At 34.8% G+C, this 21,331-nt stretch overlaps 1 pseudogene; it reads right to left on the bottom strand.

Moving 5' to 3' along the window:
- Positions 1–5,523: 5,523 nt before the first annotated feature.
- LOC117694898 (cyclin-dependent kinases regulatory subunit 2 pseudogene) lies at positions 5,524–5,814 on the bottom strand (annotated as a pseudogene).
- Between the last annotated feature and the right edge of the window lie 15,517 nt (positions 5,815–21,331).

The raw sequence follows: 21,331 nt of genomic DNA, 5'->3' as shown, positions 1-21,331 counted from the left end.
AGAGGAGAGAGAGAGAGAGAGAAAGAGAGAGAGAGAGAGAGAGAGAGAGAGAGAGAGAGAGAGAGAGTTAGATGGACATGTTGAACATGAAAGGCTATGCTAAGCATATGAGAAGCAACACAGAAAAATGAGAATGTGGCTCTACATCACCCTTCACTATTTTCCTCAAAAAGTATTGTTGTGTCAAAACAACAGAAATCAAGGTCAAAAGTATCTCTGGGGTTATAAAAGTTAGAGTATTTCCAGGCTACACTTTTGGAAGAAAAGTTTACTTTAGTGGAGAAGTAGGAAGTGTTAAGAAATATACCAGTCTTTAACACAAATATGAGGACTATATATTCAAAAAGACCACAGAAACAATTTAAAGTTCATGATCACAACATACATTAGAACACCATGGACATAATTATAACACCAATATCACATCATATGATATTTGATTGGTGAATTATACAACCATAATTGATTGGTTAGTCTTAGCTCCACTGAACATGTGGATGGTCCCAAGAATTTCTTGTTTAATTAGTAAGATATGATAAGAAAAATATTTATTTTTAAATTAAATTTATTTATTTAATTATATTTATTTATTTTAATTAAATTTAAATTATTTTTCTAATTAAAAAATTAGAATATAATATTTTATAATATAATCAAATAGTTTTTTCATTTTCAATCTAGTTTGTGAATAAAGGAGTTAATTAAGATTTACAAAATTGCCCTTGAATCTAAAATTTTTATATTAAAGATATTTGGTTTTCATATTTTATTGTTTCTATCTTTTCATTGAGATATCTGGAAGTAAATCTTTTTACTATTAATTAATTAATTTGTTCATTTCTTTACATTCCAAGAGCTGCTTTACTCCTAGTCCCTCCCTCACAGACTCCCTCTCCTCTCCATCCCCTTCTCCTCTGAAAAGGGTGGGCCCACTAATAAGGGTGGCCCTTCAGGTATCCCTCACTTTGGTACATCAAGTCTCTTTGAGGCTAGGTGCACAGAATTAGACTTTAGTTCAACACTGAAGATAGTGATTTCTCCACTAAAAGTTTGAAAATAAGAAATGATTTTTTCATATTAAAATGATTAAACAATAATTTATTTTATAAATGAAATTGGATTTATAAATTAACTTTCAGCATTCTAATCAATTACTCAGAATATAAGATAAATATTTTAAGTTTCTGACAGAAGAACACGTATTTACAATAGATATGTAATATATGTTAAAAGAAAACTATAGCCCTAGCTATTCTTTCTACTAGTAAAATGTGTTTTACTTTTTATTTTATTATCTATTATTTTATTTTACATAATTTTTGGTATTCTGAAATAATCCAACACAATATATACTTACCAAATCAGCTTGGTGAGTATTTCCACAAATTAGACAGGTAAAAGATAATTTTGATAACGTCTAGAAATATATTAAAATATGCTATGGAACATTTAATTAAGTCAAGATCTGAAAAAATAAAATTGTACATAAAATTCATAAAATACAAAAAGCATTATTAAAGAAATAATTATTAAATGTTTACCTTAGTTTATTCAAGATTTTCAACTTAATCAATTTACATGAAAATTGTGGTTCCTAATGAAAAATAGGAAGGTATAATTTCATGGCTTTTTGCTTGACATTTTTGCTACATAAATAAAATTAACTGAACTGAAAAATTGACACATACAAGAATATCTACTATTAGATTATTTATAATAATATAAAATGAAGGCAGCTAAATTATTCATTAAGATAATTATCATTAAGATTATTTTCTTCAATATGAATAAAACTGGAAATAATATTAAGTTAAATAAACTAGACACAGAAAGACTCCACATTTCATTCACATGGAATCACAAAATTCTATAATCTTTTGGTCCCCTGTTCTGCAATGTTTGCCAGTCCTTGGGTATAGGAGATGCATTATAATATACCAATTGGGCCTGCATCCACATTATCAGCTACTCTCTATTATTCACTTTGGCCAGTTATGGATTTCTGTGATGCTCTCCATATGTTGCAAAACAATTTTTTGACAAGATATGAAAGATACATATAACTTTATACCTGTGTGTATAAAGCTAAGTATTTAAAATATAAATAGAGTGCTGGGATTGCAGTTTAGTAAAAGAGTACTTGTTTAGCATGTGCTCTAAGTTCAATCCCCAATACTGCAAAACAACAAACAAGCAAACAAACACACAAACAGAAATTATGTTGCTTTAAGAAAATGTTTATTATAACAATTATAATTAAAGAAGAGGTAATAAATTCTATATGAAGCAGGGAAGTATATGGAAATAATTAGAAAGAAATGGATGAGGTTGGTCTAAGTAGAGAACTCATGTAAAATCTTTAAATTAATATTTGAAAATTGAATAAAATGGCTTTTGTATGTTGAGGGGAGTATAGTGGTTAGGTGTAGAGAATAAGAGACTGTGGAGTAATCTTTCCTAAATGGAACAACTATTTCACATCTTCTTTCCAAGCCTCAGAGATTGTGATTCAATAGGGAGCAGAAATTGTGTAAAAGCCAATGGTAGAGAGTGACTGTAACAAAGCATTGTTTTCTGGACTTGGCAAAGCCATTGCCATTTATAAATACACAGAAGCTGTGACTGCATGAAAACCAAATCAAATAAACCAAAATCCAAGCATTGACAGGGGAGGTGGTTAGGAAGTCCCACCTTTAGTTAAAGATATGATGGCAATCAATGGCTACTCCTGGAAGGAGAGTCCATTTTTATCAGAGATGTTGGCCCGAAAAGGCTACTCATGCTCCAGTAGGTGTCCCTACATTTGTGCACATACAAGTAGCACAAAGTGGAAACAGTAGATTTAGAGAAAAATAAAAGCAAATCAATTTCAAATAGAAAAGTGGTGAGGAGAGAGGAGAGGAATTGGAGGGAGAAGAGTAAGAGTAGATTTGCTCAATTCCTATAGTCATGTATAAAATTCCCACACCATAAAAAGGAAGTTAGTAGGTATTAGAGAAGGAATGAGGAAAAGGATGATGGGGAGATTGATTAATGGGTTCAAAGTCAAAGTTAGACAAATAAATTTTGATATTCTATTATATAAAAATGTGATTAGAGTTAACAATACTATATTGTAAATCGTATAATTTATCATCACAAAAAATGCTAAATATTTGAGATGTGGCTAAACCTATGTGTCTTAGCCAGTCAATACACAGTATCATCATGCAAATATTCTACAGTATCTACCAAAGAAGACTATATAGTTATCACTTGGCAATATAAGTCAATGAAAATAAGATAATATGAAAATCTCAAATCTTAAATGGATGCTGTGATCACAAGGAGACATTGTGAATCAATAATAAACAAGTTTTAAATAACATCATGTTCTATTTTTACAGAGTTTCAGTATTAATTTTTTCAGAATGCTGTAAGCCTACAAAAATAACAATAAAATATCTCCTTCATACATACATGTGTGTGTGTTTGATATAATGTACATTCTCTCTACTATTATTCTATAAAAGGTTCTTGCTTGAGTTCACATTTGGCAACAAATCTTTATAACTCTTTGAGACTAAATCATGTTCTTGCATTGAATCAGTTCAGGAAGTAGCAGAAATATTAAACACTTGAAGAATAAATGAGACCTCAGACTTTGACTTATGAAAAATATTCCAGGGGGCTGGAAATTTAGCTCAGTGGTAGAATACCTGCCTAGAACAGCCAGAAGTGTGGGATGATTCCAAAGAACAACAAAAGAATGAGAAAAGGAAGAAAGGAAGGAAGAAAGGAAGGAAGGAAGAAAGGAAGGAAAGAAGGAAGGAAGGAAGGAAGGAAGAAAGGAAGGAAGGAAGAAAGGAAGGAAAGAAGGAAGGAAGGAAGGAAGGAAGGAAGGAAGGAAGGAAGGAAGGAAGGAAGGAATAGCTACAGAATTGCAGTTTAAAATGGACTTTCCTTTATTTAAAAGAAAACTGTGCTACAAAATACACTAATATAATGATATTATGGTAGCATTTGTCAATATTGCCCAGAAAATTTTGCAGAGAATCATCAAACACTTATTTTGGACAAAAAAAATGAAAGAGTGGAATATTATAATACTCCTGTACATAAATTCAAATTCCAGGCTTTGGATGATTTGCTGAAAATTTGTTTTTGTTGTTTTGTTTTGTTTGTTGTTGTTTCTTTTTATTTTTATTGGATATTTTATTTATTTACATTTCAGATGCCTTCCCCTTTTCCCATTTCCCCTCCCTAGAAATCCCCTATCCTACCCCTCCTCCTTTTTGCTTTTATACTATTTTAATTAAATGCAAGTATTAAGGTCAATTCTAGGTTGAGGAACTAGCAATACAATAGATGCAAATAGTCAAGGAACAAACAAGACAATAAAGACAAATAGCCAAAGAACAAGAAAGGTAATAAACAAAATTCTGTGGACATTCCCTTGATCACTGTTTCTAGGGGCTTAACAGGATGACCAAAATATTTGAGCCAACTTCCTTGTCCTAGCACAAAGTCATTTTCATGTCTGAAGCCTACTTCCTTGTTCTAGCCTAAAATTTAGATTCCTGACTGAAATTACTTTTTTGTTCTAGATTCAAGAATGACATATATAGTTTGATCATGCTAGACCTTTTTGTCCTGGGAATACTTTTATTCCCGTTCATCATGTTAAAGCAAAGTACATGGCTTGAACCTGAAAATGGACCCCCAGACAGAGGTATTAAATTAAGTCATCTTAAAGCATGTAGGTGATAAATGTTTGAATTTTATTGTGTTCATGTTTTATTTTAAAAGTTTTCTTTGAGTATTTAGCTTGAGTTTCATTTGTAAAAATTATTAAATAAATTTTACCTAGGGATTAGTACAAATCTTCCAACTTCTTTCTCTTCCTTCTTTTCTTCTTCTATTATTATTATTATTATTATTATTATTATTATTATTATTATTATTATTATTTACTCTTTCTTTTTAGTCCAGTTGTTATCCCCCTCCCTGTCTGCCCCTGAACTGTCCCTCATCCCATTCCTCCTCCCCCTTCGCCAAGAGGATGTCCTCATACCTTAAATCCCATACCACAAGGCTGTCTCCCACTTTCTCTTCTCTTAGATTTAATGTATCTGGTTTCATGTTGAGGTCCTTGATCAACTTAGACTTGAGTTTTGTGGAGGGTGATAGATATGGATTTATTTGCATTCTTCTACAGGCAGAGTGCCAGAAAGACCTCACCATTTGCTGAAGATACTTTCTTTTCTTTTAATTTCAACAGTAGTGATATAAATGCAATATACAGACTTTATTTAACAAAACAGGAAAAGTAAAACAGGCATTTATATTAAGAAAAAACTGTAAGAAAATTTATCTTTAACAACTTAAAATAACCCTACTTGCAGTTGCATTTAACTGAGCACTGATGCTGTGAAGAATACAGCTCATGCACAGGTATGGATGAAAGGTTTGTACATTTTTCAAGTATTCACTGAATACTACCTTATATACATGTATACATTAAATTTGAAAAAGATACGATGATCACAACTGTACTTTATTTTGTTGTTCTTTTTGAAGAGGTCATCTAAAGAGAATAATATGTGGTTCTGACTCATGAATCATGTAATGAACCCATCCTAGACTCTGTTGGACACCAAGTCTCCTCCACTCCTCTTCTGACATCAGATGAGATTTGGGTACTTGTTTAGAGAGTTCTCTGGGTAACATGACATGCTAGTTCTCATCAAAGAACTTGTCTGAGTAGTAGATCTGTTTGTGGGTGCTTGGAGGAGAAAACAGGAGCAGGAAATGGGAGAAAACAAGGAGCTCCATGTCTGCCTAAGGCCGACACACCATATTGATTTCCATACCCACAAGATATGGTTGTGGCTTCTTCATCAAAAAGCAAGTGTCCATAGGTATGTGGACTTATTTCTAGGCCTTCAAATCAATTCTATTGATTGACATTCTGTTTTCACACCAATACCATGTGGTTTGTATTGCTATTGCTCTACAATGCAGCTTGAACTCAGGGATGGTCATACGTCCAGAAGTTCTTTTATTGTCCAGGATTATTATAGCAATATTGCTTTTTTAATGTTGTTTGCTTGTTTTCCATATGGGGTTGACAGTTGTCTTTTTAAGGTCTATAAAGAATTATGTTGCACTTTTGATGGGGATTGTACTGAATTTATAGATTGCTTTTGGTAAAATGGCCATTTTTACTACGTTAATCCTACCCATACAGCTCTGTTGGAATATTAGATGTCCTGCTTTGATAGGACAGCTAGGATCTAGTGGAGACATATACCCCTACCTGTTATTGTTTTCTTACACTGGCATTTAGGTATCTGGGTTTGAGATGATTATATGTCTATTTGCTTATTTCTGGTTTTATTTTGTTAGATGAATGCTTTGCTCACTGGTTTCTGATTTCTCTCTGGATTTTTGAAGAGTGTGATGGCTGTGTGTTACCTATTTTACTGGCCTGCTCAGCTGGTATGTTCACAAGGAATACCTTTTATTGTTGGGGGCTGGCACACAGTGGGGAGTTTTGGAAGGGAGGATAGAAGGGTACACAAGAGTTGTGGGTAAAAGGAAAGAGTGGGTAGAGCTGGTATTCTGTTGCATCACTGGGGGAAAAGACTATAGGATTGATTCAGAGGTAACAGAGATAACTGAGATGATCTGTAGTAAGCCTATCTGATTTTCTTCTTTATAATTTTATACAATGTGCAGAATATATTTTAGTATATTTACTCTCCCCCAAACCTTCCCAGGTCCTCTCTACACCCTACCCATCTAATTCAATATTCTCCATGTCTCTCTCCTCTCTTTCTTTCAAAAGAAATCTAGTATCAAAACAAAGAAACAAAACCTCAATAAGACAAAAAAGCAGCAAAACAACAACAAAAATGAATCAAAAGCCCTCCTCAACACACAAAAACAAAGACGGAATTTGTTTTATATTAGCCAACTATTAGGAGCTCTGGAGCCTGTTTTGTAATGTGGTTAATATACCCAGCAACACTCCCCCTGGAGAAAACTGATTTTAAAGATCAATTTACAAGTGTTCTCCTTTCTCCACATTCTCTCCAGTGTGTGCTATAATAAGTTTTATTGATCTTCACCAATACCAGCAGGAGTAAGATGAGATCTCAGAGTAGTTCTAATTTGAATTTTCCTCATGGATGAAGATGCTGAACATTTTGTTAATTGTTTCTCAACTGTTTGTGCTTTGTTTTTTGAGAACTCTGTTAGTTCTGTACCCCATTTTTAATTGGGCTGTTTTTCTGATATTCAGGGTTTTTTCAAACTTCTTTATATATTCTAGATACTAATCATCTATCAGGTGTTAATGTTTTTCTCATTTGGTACACTGTCTCTTTGCTGAAATTTTGGTGTTTTTTGGCATACTGAAGCTTTCCTGTCTAAAGTGTCTCAGTAATTAATTATTGGCTTTAATGTCTGCGCTATCAGTGGCCTGTTTAGAAGTAGTTTTTTCTGTACCAATGAGTTCAGTCTTATTTGTTTTTATCAGATTCAGGCCATCTGGTCTTTGATCTCTCTGGAATTTCGTATGGTATAGGATAACAAATAAAAATCCGTTTTCATTCTTCTACACACAACCACATTTGAACAGTACCATTTGTTAAAGATTCAGTGTTTTCTTTAATGTATACTTTTGTCTTCTTTGTTAAAAAACAGGTTTTCATAGGTGGAAGAAATTATGTCTGAGTTTTCAACATGCATCCATCTATCACTGTATCTGATTTTATGCCAAAAACATGCTTTTAAAATATTATTATAGCTCTGTAACACAATTTGAATTCTGAAATGGTGGTACCTCCAGAAATTCTTTTACTATTTCAAAGGTTTATGTTTTCAGAATTTTATTTGTTTGTTTATTTTTATATGAAGCTGAAAATCATCCTTTCATGTTCTCTGAAAGACTTCATGGAATTTTGATTGGAATTGTATTGACTCTGTAGATTGCTTTTGGTTTGGATGGCCATTTTCACAAAATCCTACCAATTTATGACCATGAGAGATCTTTTCGTCTTCTGATCTTAATATTTTTATTATTCAAGTCTCTTACTTGTTTGGTTAGAGTTATCCAAAGACATTTTTTTGATATTAATATGAAAGGCACTACTCTTTCCTTGATGTCTCTCTCAGTGTGGTAGTATGAATAGGTATGGCCCCCATAGACTCAAGTGTTTGAAAGCTTGGCCCACGGGGAGTGGCACTATTAGAAGGTGTGGCCTTCTTGGAGTAGCTGTGGCCTTGTTGATGTCTGTGTGTTACTGTGGGAGTGGTCTTTGGCGTCTCCTAGTGGTCAAGCATCACCCAGTGTGGGAGAGTCTTTGGATCAAGATGTAGAACTCAAAAATCTTAACAAAATGGATGATTTTCTAGACAGATACTGTTGGGGGCCGACTTTTAGCAGAAAGCGGCTATCAGCTTTGCAGCCATCTTGAGCCATATACCCTGACATGAGATTTAAATTACAATAGCCTACAACAGCTGAGAACACTCCGATAATCTTGGTTTAGATATCTTGAGATTAAAGGTGTGTGAGATTAAAGGTGTGTGACTTAAGAAGTATAGAGATCAGGGTTAGAGACAAGACCTAAGGGCATGATTAAAGGTGTAACTTAGAGGCGTGGCTTAGAAGTGAGACATATAAAAGGCAGAGACAGAACAGATCAGAATTCAGACATTTGGGAGACACAGCAGAGAGAAGACATTAGGGAGACATCAGACGAGAGAGAGAGATTCATACACATCAGACATTAGGTAAAATCTGGCCTCACCCTCGCTCTTGCTGAACCCCCAACCTGAAGACCGGAGCGGCAGCTTGGGCCGGGATACAGTGGCTGCCCAAACGTGGGTCGGCCCGGGCCTCAACATTTTGCCTGGGCTGCAACATTTATTTTGGCCACCCCAACTTGGGGCTAGTGCGGTCCCCAACAAGATACAACTTACCAAAGTTAAAACAGATAGAGTAAACAATATAAACAGCCCCATAACCTCAAAAGAAATATAAGCAGTCGTTAAAATCTCCCAAACAAAACAAACCCAGGAACAGATGTTTTCAGTGCAGAATTCTACCAGACCTTCGAAGAAGAGCAAATACCAATACTTCTCAAACTATGTCACAAAATAGAAACAGAAGGAACATTGCCTGACAGGTTCAGCATGGCTACTTAATGGGACGTTACACAGTTCCTGCTCCTGGAGCATCACCAGGCTGTTTCCCCATGTGTGCTGATGACTGCTATTGGCCTAAAACTGATCTGCTGTCTCTTCTATTTTACTTTCAATTTCTATCTGAGTGCCAGACTAATGTGGCCATTAGGTGTCTCTGTTACTGAGTGGTTCTGTAGGTTGATGGGTATTACAAAGGAGAGGGAGGGCCTTGGAGAAAAATCTAAAAGGGACAATGGAAAAGAACCACCAGATTACTGGGTCTGCACCAAGAAACTGAATCCTTAATAGATAGGGATATGTTGGAAGGAATGATGCATCTATACTTTAGATACTTTCATAATTGATTATTCAAATCTAGACTTGAAATATAAAAAGTAGGTTCATAAAATCAAAGATTTGAATGGTGATTATCATAGGCTAAGGAGAAAATAATATAGCAAGCCATTTTCCCATAAGTATAGAGTTTCTGACAATTAAGAAAGCTGTTCTTTAGATACTCACTTTATAGCATTCTGCCTATAGTCAATAAGTATTCTTGTTCAAAGAGTGAGAGATCTTGGAGTACTCAGTCCTAAATGGGATGTCCTCATAATCCCTCTCTTCAGGACTTAGGGAATTCTGCAGAAGAAAAGGTAGAAAAATTGTTTTAAAAAAAACAGTTGCAGAGACAATGGAAGACACAGAGGAAAGAATGCCTTCCAAACATAATAGAATGAATACACATGAACTCACAGAGACTGTGGCAACATACACAGGACAGGACAGGACTTGGACAAGTCTGAGCCAGATGGAGCTCCAGTGTTGACAGTGGAAGTAGACACAATAACATATCCCTAACCCAGAAATGTTCTCCAGCTGATAACTTCCAACAAAGGAAAACATAGTTTCTCCAGTGGAGTTTCATTGTATATACAAACCACACTTAAGCATGCCCAAAAGGAGTTAACCAACACAAAATGAACTCAAGTGTATTTTTGTAGATTTTATTGTCTCATAGTTCTCAGTTTGAGAATTTTTTTTACCTTATTAGCCTTTTATTTATATATTATTGTTTTTGATTATATACATGTGTGTGTGTGTTGTCTGAGTGTATGTATATCTCTTGTGCTTTTTCTGATTTGTTTTTGTTGTTTCTATTTGTTTTGTTCTATTCTGGTTTCAATGTTTCATTATTTAACTTTTTGTTTTCTAATGAGAGAAAAAGGTGTAGAGTTGAATGGGTAAGAAAGTGGTGAAATTTTCTGAGGAGATTTGATAGGGGAAACCATGATCAGATTATGCTATATGAAAAGTATTTTCAATAAAAAACAATAATAATGTATTCTACAGTTGCAATTTTTAGGAATGTAAATCTCATGCTAAATGTCCTTACCAAAAAATATTTTTTTTAAAAAACTGATTTTAAATCTTTTTTATGTTTTATTAACAATAATTATGTTAGGATCCTTAACAAAATGCAGATTTGATTTAATATGCATATAATAAGGTTGACTGTTTCTTCCTTGTTAGTTTACCAATAAAATTGAGCTACTTTTACTTGTGAGTTACAGATTCATAATGCCAGGCCTGCATACAGACCAAGAGGATCAGAATGTGCTTCTCACTAAGATTCTAAAGGTGATAATTACACACATTAGAATTTGACACTTGCTACTCTAGGAGGCTTTTTGCACTTGACAATTTTTCTGAGCCAGATACACACCACAGCCAAGTAGCTCCATCAGAAAGGCTTTAAAACTGCAGAGATGGATAAGGTAAATGAAAAGAGGTGAGGGAGCATAAGATACCTACTACCTCTTAAGGAAGTTATAGTGTATACCTACAACACAGTAGAAGCTTCAAAGCATAATAGAAACAAAGCATTTATGAAAATCATATTATCCTTAATTTATGGAGCATTCATTTATTTCTTTTCGTAATTAGCTGTATTAGCATGTTCTATAATCACTTACAATCACATCAGTGTTTATGAAATAGATACTCTTATTCATAAGCAACAAGCAATATCTTGGTTGTTACACTTGAGTGGCTGAAAAGAGGTATTTTGCACTTAAAAGCTGTAAATACTGCCACCAAAAATCCATCCTATAACCTACAATACAGCTACTCACAGGAAGAGTTAACTGGTCCTCAATGTCAATATTACCACTGGGGTTGAGAAATCTGTTTCTACAGCACAGCATCTTGGGGAAATAGATGGATGCATATTTTTTTAACATTCATTTACTTGGGGATAAGCACATACATTGTGGCACTTGTTTCAGAGTCAAAAAACAACTTGCAGGAGTCAGTTCTCTACCATGATCAAAAGGGGGAATTGTACCCTTCCCAGCCTTGAGCAGTCTGAACAGACCTTGCTTGCCACACAAGACCTCAACACCTAGGTGAAGCCAGCTGCTTTGTTTACACTTAACTTCCTACAAGAACTTTGAAGATCAGACTGCCTGCTGAGTCTGCTTTGCAACTTTATCCAGGTGAAACAAAGGATGGGTTTGGGTGGGCTTCCCCTATGTGACCGCAGTGCTGAATATTAAATTCTGAGCCTTGATCAGAAAACTTTGTCTTGGTTCCATGTTTCTCTTGCCCCTTCATCTCCATTTCATTTTCAGCCTCCCTTTCAGATGAACCGAGTTTGTGGCCGCTGGGCAGCTACATGTATATATTGTGGCACTTGATTCAGAGTCAAAGAACAACTTGCAGGAGTCAATTCTCTCTACCGTGATAATCCTGGAAATTTAACTCAAATCCTTGAGTTTGGCAGCAGCCCCTTCACCTACTAGATAGACTATCTCACAAGCCTTATAGGCTTTATTTTTGATGAGGCAAAATCTCATATATGAAAGTGGAGTAAGATGGTTAGATTTTTCTCTGGCAAAGCGCTCTGTTATGAGGAGCTGAATGATCAACATATTAGAAAAGGAATAGAATGGTCTCAAGAATTACAAGCTGGCAAGAATCCATATGTAGTTCTGTGATGTAATGTATGTTTGTTCACTGTGTGCATTCAACACTACTGATTGGCACTGTAAAAGCAGTTCACTAACAATTTAGTGCCTGCCTGTTGGTTCTCGATAGTGTTAAAAATGTCAACCTCTAGCGACCATGTAGTGAGCTGCCTTGAGATGGTACTATTCTATTGGACACGTCAGAGTTTACTACAGCTTGTAAGAGCAATTTTCAATTTTTGGATTGTACAGTCATGAAATGAGAATTATAGTCAGTCCTTCTGATAGTGTTATTTACTGCTCTTTGATGAGACCATTTCTACTCTACTGAAGTTTGAGTCTCTGCTGAGTTAAATCATTATTGCAATGTGGCCATGAAAAGATCAGCCACACTAGAGTGCTGATGTTTCCTTGATGAAATAATGTCTGCTAACTGCTGCATCCCAGGTCTGTAAAGGAAGTACAAAGTCAGTTCCTGGAGACACAAAATCTGGGACAAGAGAAGTGGAGGCATGAGGCCATTGTCCTCTCTTAGACAAGTTTGAGATTCCTTCAGGACTTCCTTGAAGTCAAACTAATTAAAATACTAAGGTGTTTGCCAGCTTTGACTCATTTCTACCTGTTATAAAAAACTGGGAATAGGCAAAGGCAATGCCCCAAGGATCAGGCAGGCTGATAGTGTCTGCTTTCTTAAATTTTCTGCCTCTCGTTCAAACTTGCTGGCTTTCTACAGTTCAGAACACATTGTTTGAGGATGGCAAGTGACCCTGTGTGGTGCTTAAGGAAAATATTTGACCTTTGGCTAACAATGTTCTCCCTAAAAATGAAGAATAATGAGGTTTACTAATGATTGATATCTGACTTTCATACTTGGTTTGTCTGTCACATATTCAAGTGTCACATTATGTCCCAGAAGAGATCCTAAACTTGTTCCCAGCTATGACCACACGAGTCAATGTGCTTTTAAGAAGTTATAGGGGATTGTAGTTCCATTCAGATAAATATGTGATTTTGCCAACTTAAATTGTAGATTCCTCCCATTTTGTATTTTTGAATTGTCCATGGACTCAGTATATTCATTCTCCATCAAATTTTCTTATTTAACCCCTAACAAAGCAGAAAAAGTAGAAATTAAGTGTATCAATTTTTTATTTTGAAAAATATTTGTGTCAATTTTCTGCTGCTAAGGATTATCATAGGCATAAATTCATATACATGTAAACAATACCTTTAATATTAAGTTGAGTTCCTTAAAGAATAAATAATGGTTTATGAAAATAACTCATGTAATTTTTTAAAAAATTTCTTTTCCATTGCTATGTGTCTTTGGTGCCAAGAAATATCACATATAAATGTCTCTGGACACTGAACACAATCTGGACACTTTGATAAGTAAAATCCAGTTCTTTAACATTTAAAATCTAATAAAGAAGTATCAGTGAAAATTCAATATATTTGATAATATCTTGACATTTTACACAATTTGATAAGTTTGCAAGTACATATTATTCTTTCATTAGGGTACATGGACATTTTTCCTGCCAAATGTCAGGGAAGTCCTTTTAATAGAAAATAGTTATAATTACAAAATGAATGTTCCCTTTAATAAAGGAAGACAATGATGTATCAGTTCCATAAAAAATGATTTAACCATTTGAACAATCTTTGAGATTTATTGAATCCAAAATAGTTGGAACAATCTTTTCTACAAAATAAGACTGCAAATTAACTAAAATCGCTTTCCAAGTTGAATACTTTTGTCATCAAAGTTCACCTAAAAATCATTTCTTCTTTGTGCCTCCAATCTAAAGAATTTCTACTATAAACTAGTCTCAATTACGAACAGTATACTTCCTCAGCAAGAGCCATGTTGATATTCGTATGTCTAGGTAATAAAACCCCTATGTGTATAGCACCCCAATTTTCTCAGTTTTCAGACACCATTACAATTTTTTCAAGCGTTTTTGTAAGAGACTAAGTCGGCTTAATTTTGCTTTGCTTAAAAGTTTGATTCCTGCCTCTTGTTTTTTTTAATTAAATTTGGGTATAGTTATCTCATTTTATTTTTTTATTGTAAACCAGTTCCTCTGTTAAAACTTTAAGTGTGACTGTTAAAGTTCATAAATGTGGGGAGCTGACAGAAGGTGGCTATCATCCTTGCAGCCATCTTGAGCCATATACCCTGATAAGAGACTTGATTACATCAGCCTACAACTGCTGAGCACACCCTGATAACATCTTGGTTTAGATACCCAGGATCTTTCCTTGGGTGTGTGAGACTTAAAGGTGTGTGACTTAAGGGTGTGACTTAGAGATCAGATTTAGAGACAAGGCCTAAGGGCATGACTTAAAGGTGTGACTTAGAGGCAGGGCTTAGAAGTGAGACATATAAAAGGCTAGAGGCAGACAGAAGAAAGCAACAGATTATTAGGCACTCGGAAGTACAACTTGGAGTTAGTTTTTAGACATTATCAGTACAACTTGGAACTAGGAATTAGGTTAGGCAGTACAACTTACAGAAAAACTTGGAGTAGGAATTAGGCATTGAGGAAGAAGACACTTGGACTAGAGAACTCAGAAGAAATTATTATTAGGTAGTAGGTATTTGGCACTTGGAGGAAGAACTTGGAAGTAGTAGTAGGCGCTTGAGACTGGAGACAGGCAACTAGGAATTAGACACTTGTACTTGAGTCTAGGAACTTGGAAGAAGAACTTGGAACTAGGGACTAGGAACTCAAGATTTGGGACTTGAACAGAAGAAGAGAGACTGAAGAATAAATGGGATTGAATCACACTCTGTCTGGTCTCCATTCTTCACATCCGTCCTCACTCTCTCTCTTGCTGAACCCTGACCTGCAGACCTGAGCTGCTTGGGGCAGTAACAAGTTAGTCCCCAAGGCCTTTGGCACTGTGGGTCCCAACACTGACAGAACGTTCCGAGACATTTTGGCCCCTAAACATGGGGTAGTGCAGTTCTCAACATTTCTGGCCCCAAAGTGTAGGGCAGCTTGGGCCTCAACACATAAATATTATCTTTATTAATTTTGCCATGAATATACAGAATTACTGAGGGACAAATTTTATTAGAAATACATTTCCCACCTTATTCCATGCTTACATCTGTAGCTTCTCCGTGAGAACTAGACAAGTTGATCTAAATGAGTAATCACACTGTATGGAGCAAGATGAATGAAAAAAAATTATTTTCTTTATATACTTTTAAAATGGGGCTTGAGAGATGGCTCAGGTAAGAGTACTTTTTTTTCTTGTAGATTTTGGTTTGATTCCCAGCACCCACATTGCAGCTCACAACCATCCATAATTCCAGTTCCAGGAGATCCGATGCTTTTTCAGGGCACTTACACATGGTGTACATAAATACATAAAGGTAAAACACTCATCCAAGTAATATAAAGCTCAAAAATGTTTAAAGTAGCAGGACTTGCATGTTTCTTTTTAAAAGATCATTATGAATGTAATGGCTCTGAATCTTAACTCTATTTCGCTGATATACAAACAAAATCTTTCCAGGCATTAAACAGTTCCAGGTGATCCAGATTATGACCTTCAGATGACACCAAGTTCTCATTCTTCCCTGAAATACAGAAACCTAAAAAGATAGCTTCTATAGTCTCTCTTAAGAACATAAAGAAGGGAAATCCTTATGTCTACAAATAAGCATCCCATGAAGATGAAAAATTTATCTTTTCAGATTAGATAAATTAACAAAGTAAATGGCTACAGCTACAGTTACTATTGAACCTGAAAGAAAAAGCTTTTATGACAGACATAAAATATAATATGCCCTATATACCTGTGACTTTGAAGACCACCTCTTTTTTGCCATTTTTTATTAAACTCAAGAAAGTTTTACTTTACTACCGAGATACTCTGCCACATTCATATTTTGTAGGACATATATCCAAAATTTATTAAAAGGTAAGTAATATTAAAAATAATTTTATAGACCAATGATCTACTGCACTAATTCTGACATTTAAGGTACTGACAAAACTACCTTGGAAATCATGTTAAGCAGAATCTAATTTCGAAGGTCTGGGGTCTTAGATTCTACATTCCTAACAAATGCCCATGAGGGTATCAATGTGGTTGATACTCATACAACACATAATTGTCATAGAAAGAATCCAACCAGCTTCTGTGACTCAGGAGTTGGATAAAAATTGTGAATTCTCTGAGCTGGAAAATTGAAAACTGAAGAGCAACCAAAATGTAATCAGCCATGCCTGCTTAACTAGGCAAAGAGTTGGAGAGCAGACATCTAGAACAGTGTCAGGCAAAATTAAAGTACCAATTAAAACTTCAGTTGGGTGCGGGAGAAGGAACAGAATGACTTCAGAGAAGCCTGCTTGAAGGCTTGAGATACAGAAAGCAGAAAATAAAAATGTATAAGAAAACCAGTAGAAAACAGTGGTACAAACGAGAAAAAGTGAAGACCAAGAAAAAAATATAGCATTTCTGGTCCACGTTTTTATTGGGTAAATATATTGCAAATGCATACTTTGTTTTGTTATCACGCCATATGTTTCTTAATTTTTCATGTAGGGTGAACAATTTAAAACAAGAGATGGTTGGACTTTTAAGAAAATATCAACAAATACCTACAAGTTATTTGTATATTTATACATCTACTGCTATATTTGAAAAAATTTCTATGGAGCATATACAAATATAGAGAAAACATATTGCTGAAGTTGAAAGACTAGATTATAGAATTTCCAACCTATACAACATTTATTTATTTGTTAAGTGTTCTGGAGCTAGTATAATTTTAATGTTTGTCCCCATCAAGAATTTTTCATCATTTATTCTGTCTGTTTAGAAAACATGAATATTTTAGAGACAGTGCAGGGGTGAGTTATTTTCAACAGTCTGTTTTGGTTAAAGTTGAAGCATCCATGATCAGGAATTTGTTTTGCCAAGCTGAGGTCCAGGAAGAACATGGTCTGCCAACATCATTACAAGCAATTGTGAAAGTGAGAGTATTGTAACTACATACTATATTTTCTATTCATAAACAAATGTGACAACAGAATCTATTTGAAGAAGTTATCCCAATCATTACAGGCTACAAAATCAGTGTTTCTGATCTAATGAAATGAGCCAAAAACTTAAAAGAAAAGAAAAAGAAAGCAAGTGGTAGAAGACACAGTTTAGCATACATACTAGAGAAAAAGCTAATCCACTTTTTCAGCTTTAAAAAATATTTTATCGTGTATTTATTTATAAGTACCTATAGATTATTTTAAAGAAAATGTAATAATATGAAAATTAAAGCAAAACTCACTCGAACTCAACAACATATATGGCCGCTTTGAAATAAAAATCTATACAAAAACATCAATTTCAAACTACTTTTTACAGTCTAAAATGCTCACCTTAACCTGAATCAATAAATTTCTCAATAGTGATAGCTAAATTCTATTAACAACCTTGTTATCATTTATGTCTCTCCTAGTAGAAAAAGATTTTGAGTAGTTGCATAGTAATAGAAAATAAAAGCAATGGAGCATGAAGATTATTTAAATGAATTTTAAACATTAGTAAAATAGTTCAGCTAGTTTCCTTTTCTTTCCACAAGAGCAATAAAAAATTCACTTAGTCCAAATTATTTTCATTTTCCTTACCACTTTCTCTATTGCTTAAACTTGAAGAACATTCCTAATTTACCTGCTAAAGGGTCATACAATCAAGTGTTTTAGTCTATGTGGGAAGTGTGAATTTGTCATGACCTTATAAGGTGATTTCAACCTTCTTCTTTATGACACACTGAATGGTTAATTATAGAAAACTAATGACAAAGAAGTCATTAGAATTATTGTTCTATTTAAATCAATTACAAGCCAGGGTGCCTTTGTTTTTCAGTCCTTCATGGACTCTGAATAAGTTTTTGTCTTCAGGTTCCTGTCTTGACTTTCTGCTTTGACTTCCTTCTATGATGGACTGTTACCTGGAAGTGTATAAAGGGAAATGAACTTTTTCTTCCCCAAGTTACTTTTGGTGATGTTGTTTTATCCTCACAATAAAACCCTAAGACAGAATGTATAATCAAATCATGGCAATCAAGGCAACAAAAACAGTTTTAATTTATGTGTATGTGATGACCTAGGTTATAATAGTACCTGTTCATGTCAGGAACCATAATGGGACAAGCTAATAACTAGCAGGTGATCATCCTGAAATGGTCTGCTTTAGATTATTATATAATCTATGACAGGTGTGTCCTTATTCAGCAAGGTTGTAAGGGATTAATTTTAGGAAAGATTCCTGCTATTAATATCCTCTTCCTTATTATTAAACATATATAACAATCACTAAGTGTCCAGCCTGACACCAGGTCTAATCTCCATTCAACCTTCACCCTTCAGTCACATACACAGGGCCTCAGGCCCTAGAGAGATTTACATACTAATGAGGTACCTGAAGGCCAGAGGTTGGAGACAAATAAGCCTTCCTCCCCAGCCCCTCTCCCCTCTTCCCCTCCCTATTTAACTCTGGTCCACCCTGGGTTTTATGGGGTGTGCATCCAGATCCATGCACCATCCTTCATGCCAATAAACTGGTTTTGGAAACCCAAGGACTTCCTCGTGTGTTGGGGCCACGCTGTGAGGAACCATGGAGAGGCCTTTAGTGAGCAGCTGGGCCTAACTTCCAGCTGGAGGAACCCAGCTGGAGCATTCCCAGCCAACTACACACATCGTGGTGTGAGGAACCCTGGGTTCCCCAGCTGTTTTTTCCTACACTAAGTAATAACACACCCCTTTGGAGCAGATCTCTGCAAATCCACAAAGATGTACTATCTTGTAGTGATGCTGTATAGACAAATGAAAGACTTCTTAAGTCTTAATGATGATCCTATAAGAATTCCTAAAATTATATCTGTGATTATTAAGCTCTTTTTTTTAATGGGACTACTATTAGGTCTTTTTCTGATAGTCAAAACTGCAATGAAAACTCTCTCAGTCTCCCTAGTGTCACCAGTTAATTGCTCTTAGATAGTAACCAGACTTCCTCCTATTCAGAGCACATTCCATGAAGTTGTAAAACAATTAATCAACGTTCGTAAAAAGGGAACTAATGATTTATTATAGGTGCTAGAACAGAAGATAAAACATTGACTGGGTGTATCTACACAAATCTTCACTAATAACTTAGTTATGGTTTTAAACCTTCAGTGAACCTGTGAAGCTGAGACAGTTTAGCCGGATAATTACTCCTAATAGATATGCATGTAAACATTCTCTGTTATAAACTTTTAAATCACTTTGTGACTTGCTTTTTGCTGTGAACTTGTGATGAACTTTGTAACGTGACCATGTATTCTAAAAGATGTATAAGTACTGAGGACAAAGAGATGAGAGAGAAATAAAATAGATTGAATAGAATTTTTCTCTTTCCCCACTTAGGATCTTTCCACTTTCCCCCTTAGATAGCTTTCATAGAAAACATTTTACAATTTAGTATCAAACTCTATAATCAGCTCTCTAAGTGTCCTTTCTTCTTTCTGCAACTTCAGACTAGCAGGTGAAAGTTAGAGCTCAGCAATTCCTGCTGAGATAGAACAAAGGCTACATTGCATAATCCTCCACTGTTAGGCTACAGGTGTTAATTGCCCAAGCCAGCAGTCTTTTACCCCCAGAAAGAGCAGGAAAATTTTTAGGACTGTTTAGAACTTATCATTAGCATTTTCAGTACAGTCAGAAAGCCAGAAAACCCTAAGATCCTCAGACTTTAAAGCCATCACCAGAGTCATATGCTGCCCCCAGCACTACCTTCTTTGAGAAGGGAAGAGAGGCTCCTGGCAAGTTCACTTTCACAAAGATGCTTATTTCCTTACATATAGAGTTTTTCAACAACTCTTAAAGAAACCAAGTCATTAACAACCATGGAATAATCAATTTCTTTAATCAATGCTTCTGGAATACAAACAATAAAGTCAACTTGGAAGCTTAAACTTTTATTCTACCATTGTTCTTGATTTTTCTCTCCAGAGTCATAGCTGTAAAATAACATCGTGAATATGTGTCCAGGATAGTCTTTATGTCAACTTGTTACAAACTAGTACCATCTGAGAGAAGGGAACCTCAAATGAGACAATACTTCCATAAGATACAGTTTTTTGCAAGCCTGTAGGACATTTCTGTAAGTAGTAATTGATAAGAAAGTGTCCAGCCCATTGTGGATTAACTATGAAAGCAGACTGTGCAAACCATATGGAACAAGCCAATTAACTATACTCTCTGTACCCTCTGCATCAGATCCTGTCTCCAGGTTCCTGACATTTGAGTTCATTCCCTGAAAATCTTTAATGATGAACTAACTATAATGTGGAAGTATGAGCAAAACAAACCCTTTCCTGCCCAAGTTGCTTTTGGATTATGGTACTTCAACACAGTAATAAATCGCTAACTAAATCAGCTTCTATATTTATTTTTGTCATAGGTTTTGTTCTTTCATTTGATACAATAGATTCTGTGTTCCTGCCAATAGAGCAGATGTTATTTGAAAGATATGTGATAGACAATAGGTAAACAATTCTAAATTAGGAGTTCATATTTCTGTTTAATTTTTTATGATACAAATATTATTTTATTTACTGGAACATTTCTGTCCTTATTGGGAATTAAACATGTTTTAATAAGTAATAAATTCTTACCCTGTAATTTTTCTACTGTTCCTAAATGCTATTTTAAAATGTGATAATTTATTCTCAACACTTCACTCTAATCTATGAAGACCAAATGCCACTGATGATTTACTCTCAGTGATATCCTTGACAGGTGGTGGAAATCCTTGAACGACCAAGAATTATTGAATTTTCTGCATATGTAAGTAATTCAAGTTTTCTGATTCATAGTAAACAACTTCATCACTTTAGGAAGAGTTTTTAAGAACATAGTCTTTCCTTCATGACTTAACAGCTTCAGTTAGACAAATCTACAATATTTTGAGTAATATTTAGCTCCAATACTGAACAACATGTAGAGTATGTATAAAATATTAAAAAACAAAAGGAAGACAAAAGGCATTCTGTCTAGTTGTAGTAGAAATAACCAATTTAGACACTGAAGCTTATTATAGGTAATAAAGTAAAAGCAAAAGCACTCTGGTCTGGAAAGGTGTGTGTGTGTGTGTGTGTGTGTGTGTGTGTGTGTGTGTGTATCTTGTGT

This window comes from Arvicanthis niloticus, chromosome X (assembly GCF_011762505.2).
Source record: "Arvicanthis niloticus isolate mArvNil1 chromosome X, mArvNil1.pat.X, whole genome shotgun sequence".
NCBI lineage: Eukaryota > Metazoa > Chordata > Mammalia > Rodentia > Muridae > Arvicanthis > Arvicanthis niloticus.
The sequence above is the reverse complement of the archived record's forward strand: the minus strand, read 5'-3'. Positions and strand labels throughout refer to the sequence as shown.